Source organism: Arachis ipaensis, chromosome B8, assembly GCF_059453495.1.
Source record: "Arachis ipaensis isolate K30076 ecotype BB chromosome B8, ASM5945349v1, whole genome shotgun sequence".
NCBI classification, from domain to species: domain Eukaryota; kingdom Viridiplantae; phylum Streptophyta; class Magnoliopsida; order Fabales; family Fabaceae; genus Arachis; species Arachis ipaensis.
The window spans coordinates 56,572,196-56,584,629 of record NC_142443.1 but is presented as its reverse complement, the minus strand read 5'-3'; the positions used below and the strand labels follow the sequence as shown (position 1 = coordinate 56,584,629).

General features: G+C 36.7%; 1 non-coding gene across 1 annotated transcript; it reads left to right on the top strand.

Annotated features, from left to right (window-relative positions):
• Positions 1-2,114: 2,114 nt before the first annotated feature.
• LOC148548196 (small nucleolar RNA R71) lies at positions 2,115-2,222 on the top strand. Its single transcript, XR_015897335.1, has one exon. It is a non-coding gene; the product is annotated as a small nucleolar RNA R71 (small nucleolar RNA).
• The last annotated feature ends 10,212 nt before the right edge of the window (positions 2,223-12,434 follow it).

The following is a 12,434-nucleotide window of genomic DNA, read 5'->3' as shown; positions in this document are numbered from 1 at the left end:
CCAATTAGGCATGTAAAATGCCTTTGCATGCATTTCTGGCGTTTAGACGCCGAAGTGATGCTTATTCTGGGCGTTCAACGCCCATATGCAGCATATTTCTGGCGTTGAACGCCAGCTTCATACTTATATCTGGCGTTCAGCGCCATCTCCATGGTCTGTTCTGGCGTTGAACGCCAGCCAGATGCTCCTTACTCGCGTTTAAACGCCAGTAAGTCCTTCCTCTAGGGTGTGATTTTTCTTCTACTGTTTTTGATTCTGTTTTTAATTTTTGGATTTATTTTGTGACTCCACATGATCATGAACCTAATAAAACATGAAAGAACAATAAAAATAAAAATAAAATTAGATAAATAAAAATTGGGTTGCCTCCCAACAAGCGCTTCTTTAATGTCAATAGCTTGACAGTGGGCTCTCATAGAGCCACACAGGTGATCAGGTCAATTTTATAGACTCCCAACACAAAACTTAGAGTTTGGATATGCGAGTTCAACACCAAACTTAGAGTTTGGTTGTGGCCTCCCAACACCAAACTTAGAGTTTGACTGTGGGGGCTTTAGTTGACTCTGTAGTGAGAGATGCTTTTTATGCTTCCTCTCCATAGTTACAGAAGGAGATACTTGAGTTTCAAACATAAGATTGTCCTCATTAAGCTGAAGGATCAATTCTCCTCTGTCCACATCAATCACAGCTTTTGCTGTGGCTAGGAAGGGTCTTCCAAGGATGATGGATTCATCCTCATCCTTCCCAGTGTCTAGGATTATGAAATCAGTAGGGATGTAAAGGTCTTCAACCTTTACTAACATGTCCTCTACTAGTCCATAAGCCTGTTTTCTTGAGTTGTCTGCCATCTCTAGTGAGATTCTGGCAGCTTGTACCTCAAAAATTCCCAGTTTCTCCATTACAGAGAGTGGCATGAGGTTTATTCCTAACCCCAGGTCACATAGAGCCTTCTCAAAGGTCATGGTGCCTATGGTACAAGGTATTAGGAACTTTCCAGGATCCTGTTTCTTCTGAGGCAATGTCAGTTGATCCAGATCACTCAGTTCATTGATGAGCAAGGGAGGTTCATCTTCCCAAGTCTTATTACCAAATAGTTTGGCATTCAGCTTCATGATTGCACCAAGGTACTTGGCAACTTGCTCTTCAGTAACATCCTCATTCTCTTCAGAAGAAGAATACTCATCAGAGCTCATGAAGGGCATAAGGAGGTTCAATGGAATCTCTATGGTCTCTAAATGAGCCTCAGATTCCTTTGGTTCCTCAAAGGAAAACTCCTTGTTGATCACTGGACGTCCCAGGAGGTCTTCCTCCTTGGGGTTCACGTCCTCCCCTTCCTCCTTGGATTCGGCCATGATGGTTATATCAATGGCCTTACAATCTCTCTTTGGATTCTCTTCTATATTGCTTGGGAGAGTACTAGGAGGGGTTTCAGTGATCTTCTTACTCAGCTAGCCCACTTGTGCCTCCAAATTTCTAATGGATGACCTTGTTTCATTCATGAAACTCAGAGTGGCCTTAGATAAATCAGAGACTAAATTTGCTAAGCTAGATGGATTCTGCTCAGAATTCTCTGTCTGTTGCTGAGTGGATGATGGAAAAGGTTTACTATTGTTAAACCTATTTCTTCCACCATTATTAAAGCCTTGTTGAGGCTTTTGTTGATCCTTCCATGAGAAATTTGGGTGATTTCTCCATGAGGGGTTATAGGTGTTCCCATAGGGTTTACCCATGTAATTTACCTCGGCTATTGCAGGGTTCTCAGGACCATAAGCCTCTTCTTCAGAAGATGCCTCTTGAGTACTGTTGGATGCAGCTTGTATTCCATTCAGACTCTGAGAAATCATATTGACCTGCTGAGTCAATAGTTTGTTCTGAGCCAATATGGCATTCAGAGCATCAATTTCAAGAACTCCCTTCTTCTGAGGCGTCCCATTACTCACAGGATTCCTCTCAGAAGTGTACATAAACTGGTTGTTAGCAACCATGTCAATAAGTTCTTGAGCTTCTGTAGGCGTTTTCTTTAGGTGAATGGATCCACCTGCAGAAGTATCCAATGACATCTTAGCTAATTCAGACAGACCTTCATAGAATATATCCAGGATGGTCTATTCTGAAAGCATGTCAGAAGGACACTTTTTGGTCAGTTGCTTATATCTCTCCCAAGCTTCATAGAGGGATTCACCTTCTTTCTGTTTGAAGGTTTGAACATCCACTCTAAGCTTACTGAGCTTTTGAGGAGGAAAGAACTTGGCTAAGAAAGTCGTGACCAGCTTATCCCAAGAGTTCAGGCTATCTTTAGGTTGAGAATCCAACCATATTCTAGCTCTGTCTCTCACAGCAAACGGGAAAACCATGAGCCTATAGACTTCAGGATCTACTCTATTAGTCTTAATAGTATCACATATCTGTAAGAATTCAGTTAAGAACTGAAAAGGATCTTCAGATAGAAGTCCATGAAACTTACAGTTCTGGTGCATCAGAGAAACTAATTGAGGTTTCATCTCAAAATTGTTTGCTCCAATGGCAGGGATGGAGATGCTTCTTCCATGTAAATTAGAATTTGGTGCAGTAAAGTCACCAAGCATCTTCCTTGCATTATTATTATTATTATCGGTTGCCATCTCCTCTTCCTTTTCGAAAATTTCTGTAAGGTTGTCTCTAGATTGTTATAATTTAGCTTCTCTTAGTTTCCTCTTCAGAGTCCTTTCAGGTTCAGGGTCTGCTTCAACAAGAATGTTCTTGTCCTTGCTTCTGCTCATATGAAAAAGAAGGAAACAGAAAATAATAATAGGGATCCTTTTTACCACAATATAGAGGTTCCCTTGTGTGAGTAGAAGAAAAGAAGAAAGAGAATGAAGAAGAGAAGAATTCGAACTCAGAAGAGAAGAAGGGGTTCGAATTTTTGGGTGAGGAGAAGTGTTAGTAGATGAATAAATAAATAGAAGGAGATGAGGGAAAGGGAATTTCGAAAATTAATTTTTGAAAAGAAGTTGATGATTTTCGAAAATTAAAGGAGAATTAAAATTAAAATTAAAATTTAAACAATTAATTAACTAAAAAGAATTTTTTAAAAAAAAGGGAGGTATTTTCGAAAATTAGAGAGGGATAGTTAGTTAGGTAGTTTTGAAAGAGATAAGAAACAAACAAAAAAGTTAATTAGTTAGTTGAAACAAATTTTGAAAATCAATTTTTAAAAGATAAGAAGATAAGAAGTTAGAAAAGATATTTGAAAAAGATATGATATGAAAAGATATGATTAGAAAGATATGATTTTGAAAAAGATAGGATAAAAAAATATATATTTTTGAAGAGATATGATTGAAATTAATTTTGAAAAAGATTTGATTTTTAAAATCACAATTAATGACTTGATTCACAAGAAATCACAAGATATGATTCTAGGACTTAAAGTTTGAATCTTTCTTAACATGTAAGTAACAAACTTGAAATTTTTGAATCAAAACATTAATTGATGATGTGATTTTTGAAAATATGATAAAATAAGAAAAAGATTTTGAAAATATTTTGAAAAATATCTTTGAAATTTTCGAAAATAAATAAAAAAAATGGAAAAGATATGATTTTTGAAAAAGATTTTAAAAAGATGAGATTTTTTTAAAAAAAGATAAGATATTTTTTTTATTTTTGAATTTTTAATGATGAAAGAGAAAAACATGAAAAAGACTCATAACATAAAAATTATGAATCAAAACACACAATGCATGCAAGAACACTATGAATATCAAGATGAACACCAAGAACACTTTGAAGATTATGATGAACATCAAGAACATATTTTTGAAAATTTTTCTATGCAAAGAAAATATGCAAGACACCAAACTTAGAAATCTTTAATGCTTAGACACCATGAATGCAAAAATGCACATGAAAAACAACAAAAGATACAAAACAAGAAAACATCAAGATCAAACAAGAAGACTTACCAAGAACAACTTGAAGATCATGAAGAACACTATGAATGCATGAATTTTTCAAAATTTTTATGCAAAATTTAAAACATGCAATTGACACTAAACTTAAAATTGACTCAAGACTCAAACAAGAAACACAAGAATATTTTTGATTTTATGATTTTCTAATTTTTTTGGATTTTTTTAAAATTAATGTGAAAAAGAAAAATAAGGATTCCAAAATTTTTAATATGAATTCCAGGAATCTTGCACTCTTAGTCTAAAGCCTCAGTCCAGGAATTAGACATGGCTCACTAGCCAGCCAAGCTTTCAATGAAAGCTCCGGTCCAAAACACTAGACATGGCCAATGGCCAGCCAAGCTTTAGAAGATACAAATCAGTCATATAATAACAAATTTGATTAGCAACAACTAGCTTGCTCTTGTAATGATGATTTGGAAGCCTCAGTCCAAATGAATTTAGACATGGCTTTACAGCCAGCCAGGCTTCAACATGCTTCATGAAACACTAGAATTCATTCTTAAAAATTTTGAAGAACATAAATTAAAAAATATTTTTTTTTGAAAATAAAACGAAAAAGAAAATTACCTAATCTGAGCAACAAGATGAACCGTCAGTTGTCCAAACTCGAACAATCCCCGACAACGGCGCCAAAAACTTGGTGTGAGAAATCATGATCATTCCATTCCTTGGCAACGGCGCTAAAAACTCAATACGCACGTTCATGATCTTATATCTGTTTCACAACTTCGTACAACTAACCAGCAAGTGCACTGGGTCGTCCAAGTAATAAACCTTACGTGAGTAAGGGTCGATCCCACGGAGATTGTCAGCTTGAAGCAAGCTATGGTCACCTTGTAAATCTCAGTCAGGCGGATTCAAATGTATTAAGAGATTATACTGGACGAAAATTAAAATAGGATAGGGATACTTATGTAATTCATTGGTGAGAATTTCAGATAAGCGTATGGAGATGCTTTCGTTCCTCTGATTTCTGCTTTCCTGCTGTCTTCATCCAATCAATCCTACTCCTTTCCATGGCAAGCTTTATGTAGGGCATCACCGTTGTCAATGGCTACATCCCATCCTCTCTGTGAAAAGGGTCCAAATGCTCTGTCACGGCATGGCTAATCATCTGTCGGTTCTCGATCATACTGGAATAGGATCCATTGCTCCTTTTGCGTCTGTCACTACGCCCAGCACTCGCGAGTTTGAAGCTCGTCACAGCCATCCCTTCCCAGATCCTACTCGGAATACCACAGACAAGGTTTAGACTTTCTGGATCTCAGGAATGGCCATCCATGGGTTCTAACTTATACCACGAAGACACTAATAACTCGGACTCGGTCCCCTGTATTAGATATCCAAGAGATACCCATTCAATCTAAGGTAGAACGGAAGTGGTTGTCAGGCACGCGTTCATAAGTTGAGAATGATGATGACTGTCACAATCATCATATCCACCATATTGAAGTGCGAATGAATATCTTAGAAGCAGAATAAGTTGAATTGAATAGAAAAACAGTAGTACTTTGCATTAATCTTTGAGGAACAGCAGAGCTCCACACCTTAATCTATGGTGTGTAGAAACTCTACCGTTGACAAATACATAAATGAAAGGTTCAGGCATGGCCGAATGGCCAGCCCCCATGATCTAAGAACTAAATGTCCCCAGATGTAAATACAATAGTAAAAAGTCCTATTTATACTAGACTAGCTACTAGGGTTTACAGAAGTAAGTAATTGATGCAGAAATTCACTTCTGGGACCCACTTGGTGTGTGCTTGGACTGAGCTTGAATTTTACACGTGGAGAGGTCACTCTTGGAGTTGAACTCCAGTTTGTAACGTGTCTCTGGCGTTGAACTCCACTTTGCAACTTGTTTCTGGCACTGAACGCCAGACTGCAACATGGAACTGGCGTTCAACGCCAGTTTGCAATTGGAAGCGCGCCATTTGGAGTTCTGTAGCTCCAGAAAATTCACTTTGAGTGCAGGGAGGTCAGAATCCAACAGCATCTGCAGTCCTTCTTCAACCTCTTAATCTGATTTTTGCTCAGGTCCCTCAATTTCAGCCAGAAAATACCTGAAATCACAGAAAAACACACAAACTCATAGTAAAGTCCAGAAATGTGATTTTTAATTAAAAACTAATAAAAATATACTAAAAACTAACTAAATCATACTGAAAACTATGTAAAAACAATGCCAAAAAGCGTATAAATTATCCGCTCATCAGCATATCAAGATGGTAATCTATCTTAAAAGATTTTTACTCTAACCAAACACCGCTGTCCCACAGCCTTCACCAATCTATCCTCCATGCAATCCCATCGCCACCGCCTTCCGAACCTCCTCAATCCCAGTAGAAAACACAATTATATACAATGCAAGTAAATCACAAGTAAAAGCATATAAGGCAAGTAATACAAGTAGCATTTAGGCATGTTATCCAAATAGGCAAATCATTACAAGTCGGCAAAGCATACAAACAGATAGAAGATGCACATGATGAATGCCTACCTTATTGGCTGTGATATCACATTGTTGGTTCAACTGCCAACCCGACACATCTCCATGGAGATGTCGCCCTTCTGAATCATCAATGGGAACCCCCGAGATGTAGTGCTCGGATCACTATCCAGGATTTTGTGCCTGTACGCTCTAGAGATCCGAAGGGATAAGAGCGGGATTCTTTTGCGTCAGACCTCACATCTCAACGTAAGCGAGATTAACCACCGTCCTTACGCCGCCGCCACTATCTCGACAGGCGGGATTAACCACCGTCGCTGCCGGGCGCATAGCATCTCATAATCTCAGTACAAATTAATACTTCAGTGTTTTTCAGAAAACATTTTCAATATACATGGATCCATCATCCCATTCAGAGTCCTCGACTCATCTCAACCACTGTCAATCCAACATCCCTAGTACACCCGAAACCTAAACCTTCGTTTTCTAGATTTTCATAATAATCATCAACTAAAACTCTTAGCTTATTTCCCATATTTTCATACTCAAAATTAAGCCCAAAAGCCTTGAAATGGTGTTATAGAAGCTTACAACCTTGTTGGAAAGGTGAAATAGTTGAAAACAAAGTTTAAGTTTGAGAAACAGGGCGTGTGCGTCCGCACAGGGGTGTGCGCGGGCACGCTCTAGAGAGTTTTAAAATGTGTGCGTATGCACAGGGATGTGCGTATGCACAGGTGTCAAAATTAACAAAGTCTGTACACTAGCACAACCTGTGCCAGCGCCCCCAACAGACTAGCCTCCCCAACGTGTGCGTGCGCACAGGTTGCAATTCTTCATTAGTATGTACGCGCACAAGCTGTGCTAGTGCTGCAAACATCCTGCCTGCATCTGCATGTGCATACGCACAGGTCTGTGCATGCGCATAGATAAAAATTTTTGCAGGGGTGTGTGTACGAACACGGCTGTGCGTGCGCACATACCAAAAAACACAAAATTCTGCCACTCTGTAGAATTTCAGATTTTCAAGACCAACTTTGAATAATCATAACTTCCTCTAGAAAAACCCAAATTTTACAAAATTTATATCAAATTGAAGGGTTTTCAATAAGCTTTAATTTCAAACAAATTTCAATCAATTTTAAAAATCGAGGCAAAAGTTATGATCAAACAAAGTTCACCAAAAACCAACTTTTACCCAAGTTCACAATTTACCAAATTACTTATATTCACAATTTAAACCAACCAATACCACATAGAACCATTCCAAAACTCCAGTTCTCATCAAAACCTACACTTTATGACATTTTGCACCATTTTTTCCACATTTTCCTTCACATACTAATCTCAACCTCATTATCACCTATATCACATATTCACCAATCAACATTATATCACTATCAATTTTTATCATCAACTCAACCATGATTCATATGAATAATCAACAATATCTATTCATCCAATTCCATCATATCCCAACTTCATCATTCGACCACAACAACAACATCAATTCATTATACATCATCAACCCAAACAATCATCAACAACATATAAATTTTCAACCCTATCCTATAGGTCACTAGCCTAAGTGTCCATGAATATTATATACTACATAGAGAAAACCAAAATCATACCTTGGTCGATCCCCAATATGAATGAAAACCCCAAATTGAGCCCAAGATAAGCTTTTAATCACAAACTAAGCCACCAAGAATCTTCAACAAGCATCAACAAGCTCCAAACTCACCATAATCAAGCTATATATATACATAAATCATCACAAATCAACCTAGTGCTCATTATAATTGAAATTTCACAAGAGTTTCAATGCCTCTTACCTTGCCCAACAGTTTTGGAAGCCAACATCAAAATCAATCAAAGGCTAAAGTGTACCTAAACACACAAAAATCACAAAACCTCACTTAGCCAAAACCCTAGATTTTCGAAACTTTGAAGAGAAGAACTGAGAATATTTTATGGTTATCTCTCCAGTTTCTTAGATGGGTTTTGTGGAGCTCTTCACAAGGAACGCGTGGCAGCAAACGGTGCGGCGATTGGAGCTCCGTAGCTCAAGATATGAGCTTGAGAAGATTGAAGTGAATAGTGCTTCTCTCTTCTCCTCTCCCTCTTTTCTTCAGCTGGGTGTGTGTGTGTGTTTGAGTGTGTTATGGGTGTTTGGGTTCATTAAATGAACCTTATATATGTTAGGCTTGGGCCATACTTGGGTTCGGTCCAACCCATTATTATTTTTAGCCCGTTTGGCCCAACTTTGGGCCAAACCTTTAAAATTAACGCCCGGTTTTTTATTTCTAATATTTTTCTAAGGTTCTCGGCTATTTTCACTGCTTCTCGCACAGCACTGAGCAAACTTGAATCGGTTCAATCGGTTTAACTGTCAGTTCGCGATTTTTCACGATTTTTAGCAGAAAATACATTTTCTGACTCGGAAGGACCTACTAAGTCCAAAAATCATATTTAAATTCTCAAATTCTCATCCTAACTTTCCGGAATTTAATTTGGGCACTTAAATAATTTTATTCGTGAAAAATTCGGTTCTTACAATAACTCTTAAAAGGAAAAATAGAAAACACATTTACTAGCATCTAGGATAATACATAGCTAATAGATTATTTGAAAATGTTGCTTTCTCATTGGAAAATTCTGCACTTTCAAAAAAAATTACAGGAAGAAAGAAACTCTAGGTCCAATGCCAAAAATTTGAAATGGAAAAAAAATTCCTTTGTTAAAAAAAACAAAAAAGGGGAATATTATATTAATTTGAGAAATAATAAAATGAGAAATTAATATAGTATTACAATATAATGTATGAGTTGGCGAACTAAACAATATATAAATAGAAATAGGTAAATAAAAAGGATAAAAGTGATAACAAACAGGATAGTTTTATGCTTGAAAACACCCAAAATGAAAGTATTAAAATCTATTGAAATTTTTACGTGTTTTGAAAGTAATCTTGATAGTATTATATTTGATTTCTGAATTGTTATTTTAGCTCAAATATTTTGTAAAATTGTTATATTACTTGTGTATATTTTATCCTAATCCTGAAAATTTCTAATAAAAACCCTATTATCCTAAATTTTCCAATTTACTATCCTAAAATCCTTAAACCTATGTTCAGAAAGAGAAAGAAAGGAAACAGGTGAGCTCGAGGAGGAAAACATAGCTCGAGGGGGAAAACAGAAAGGGAAAAGAAAGGAAGGGAAAAGTGGGAAGACGGGAAAACGGAGAACAGAAAGGGAGACAGAGGACGAGGGAGAAGAAGAGAGGGAAAGGAACAGTGCCGCAGAGCTTGGTGCCACTGCAGAGCTGCCGTCGCAGAGAAGAAAGGGAGAGGCGAACGTGACCCACGGAGGAGAGGGAGGAGCCGCCGTCGAGCCACGCCTCGTCGTCGTTGTTTGTGTATCGTCGTTGTCGTTCGCTAGGGGTGACACGCAAAGAGAAGATGCTAACCTGCACCATCGCGCCTCACTGCCTTCATCGAGCCTTCATCATTGTCGCATCTTGTTCCCGTTGCCAACAGGGTTTGCTGCCGCTACCATTGAGAGAGTGACGCAACAGAGGAGGAGTCGTTCCTCTTCCACCGCCGTCGCTGGAAACCTTAGTTGTTGTCATTCATACGAACGAGTTCGTTGTTCCCTAGTTACCAGAGTCACTGTCTATGAATCCTTTGTTGCTTTAGAATGACCTTGTCTCCGCCTTTAATGTTCCTGAGTACACTATATTTGTTGGAATCGTTACAGCTGGAACTTGTCAACGGGGTAGAGAAACGACTGCACCATCCTCTTCGTTTTGACACTGAACCTCTATTCCTAACCCTGTAACGCTCTCTCTCTTCTTCTATTTGGTATTTTGTTTCTCTGTTATGTTCTTATTTTAATTATGATAGCCAATATCTCTGTTTTACTACTGTGGTGTTGTGTTAGAACTGTCAAAATTGTTGTTGCTGCGAGCGTAACCAGAAATGGTACTACTGCTGTCGTCCCGATTGCGTTGAAATCGCCGCTGCTGCTGCCAATTTAGACTAAACAGGGATTGTTGCGTTAAATTAGCGATTGCGACATCGAGGTAGGGGGTTTAACTTAAACGATTTAATTTAAGAATGCCCACAAATTTTATTGGATAACTGCAAATAGGAATAATAGTTGTAAGTGATTGATTTATTATATGAATGTTGAATTGTGGCTGAGATTGTGATTGGAATTGTTGAGATTGTGGTTTGAATTGTTGATTTGTGATATTGATTGATTATGTTGATTGAGAATTGTTTGATGACCAATTGTTGAGAATTTCTGAATTTTGATGATTATATTGGATTGTTGTCGTTGAGTTGGTTATTCGATGTATCGTGATGGTGATGAACTTGGTTGGTAGTTGATTTGGAATTGATTTTGAGATGTATTGAGGGGTTGGATTTTGAGATACTGAACTGCCGGCTGAAAATCGAATTTTCTTGAAACTAAATAAAAACTTTGAAAGTGAATCAGTAACTCGATATTGATTGAATTGATAAGGGATTAAAAGTTATGTAAATATAATAAATGTAATTATCAAGATTTAATTTTTAAGATTTCGTATTAACTATAGAATTAGTTATGATTTTTCAAAGTTGTATTGTAAAATCTGATTTTCTGCATTACTTTTAAACGAAGTTGAAAACTTTGAAAATCTATAACTAATTTTGTAATGATCAGAATTGTATGGAACCAAGTTTAGTTTAAACTTGGGAATATGTGGAGCTGGACTAGAAAATTTGAGGCATTTTTGTTCAATATAAAATTTATGGTGAATTTTTAAAGTTAAGTCATTAAATCTGTCCTACAGCAGAAGAGTTCAAACAGGGCAGCAACTTGTTTGTCTTGATGCGATTCCTACGAGCTGAGAAACCAATTTTATTTTAAAATTTGATTAAGTTGGTTTATTGCTCTAAAACATCAGAATTTTAGGAGTTAAGGATTGGGAGTTGTGAATTTTTGAAAGTTAATGATTAAAGTTGGAAGGAATCAGTTTTCAGCAAGTTATGCCTCAACTCCCAATGCTTGTAACTCTTAGAATTGAATAGCAATTGGGTTGCAACCAAGACAAACTTGTTTCTAGATAATTTAGGAGTCTACGAACCAAACTTTAGCCTATTTGAAGTTTTTTAGTAAAAGTTATACTAGTTGAAAGATACCAAGTTTGTTGGTTTCTAAAACAGATTTTGACTTATTTTTACCTAATTTTCAAATTATGTAACTTCTTTATTAAAAATGATATTGATCTGGAGCCAATTGAGAAAGAAATTTGGATAAGTTAAGTTTAATCATATTAATTTTGAAGGTGATTGGATTTAATTTGGATTTTATATGAAATTTTAAATGTTGTATGCTGCTGCTGTTTTCTGGTTTTTAAGCACTGCAGAGCAGGCACCGTTTTTCTTCTGTTTCCAAGGCAAGATTGATCAGAAAATTATGATTTTTAGTTTATTAGAAAGCTTAATCTGAGACGGTCTTGTGGACATAAAGTTTGTGTAATTCCGAATTCATTTGGTATTTTAAAAACAAAATTGAGATTTGGTTGCCGATGTTGTTTTGATGACTACCTTGGATATGGAATTTAAGAAATAGATTTTCTTTAACATTATCAAATGTTTTTGAGAATATATTATTGTGACAATTGCTGATAAAAAGCTGGTGAAATGTTGAGAAAGAGGGAACCCGTAAGGGTCGTTAAGTCCTATTTTCAGAAGAGATCATGTCTAAATTTTTATAAAAATATAAGGATTTATTCAAAATGAATATTTAAGGCTTATTTAATAATAATAATAATTTCAGTGATTCTTTTGAGAAAAGATATTTGGTTTAAGAAGTTGTTGGCAAGGACGTGGGTTTTGTCCCACTTGTGTATTTACGACGATAAAAGAGAAAAGAGTAATCAGAGCAGAGTAAAAAGATTAGAGAACAAGCAGAGGGCCTATTGAAAGGTCATTTGTTGCACTAAGGCAACTTCAGAGATATTTATATATTCATCTGCTG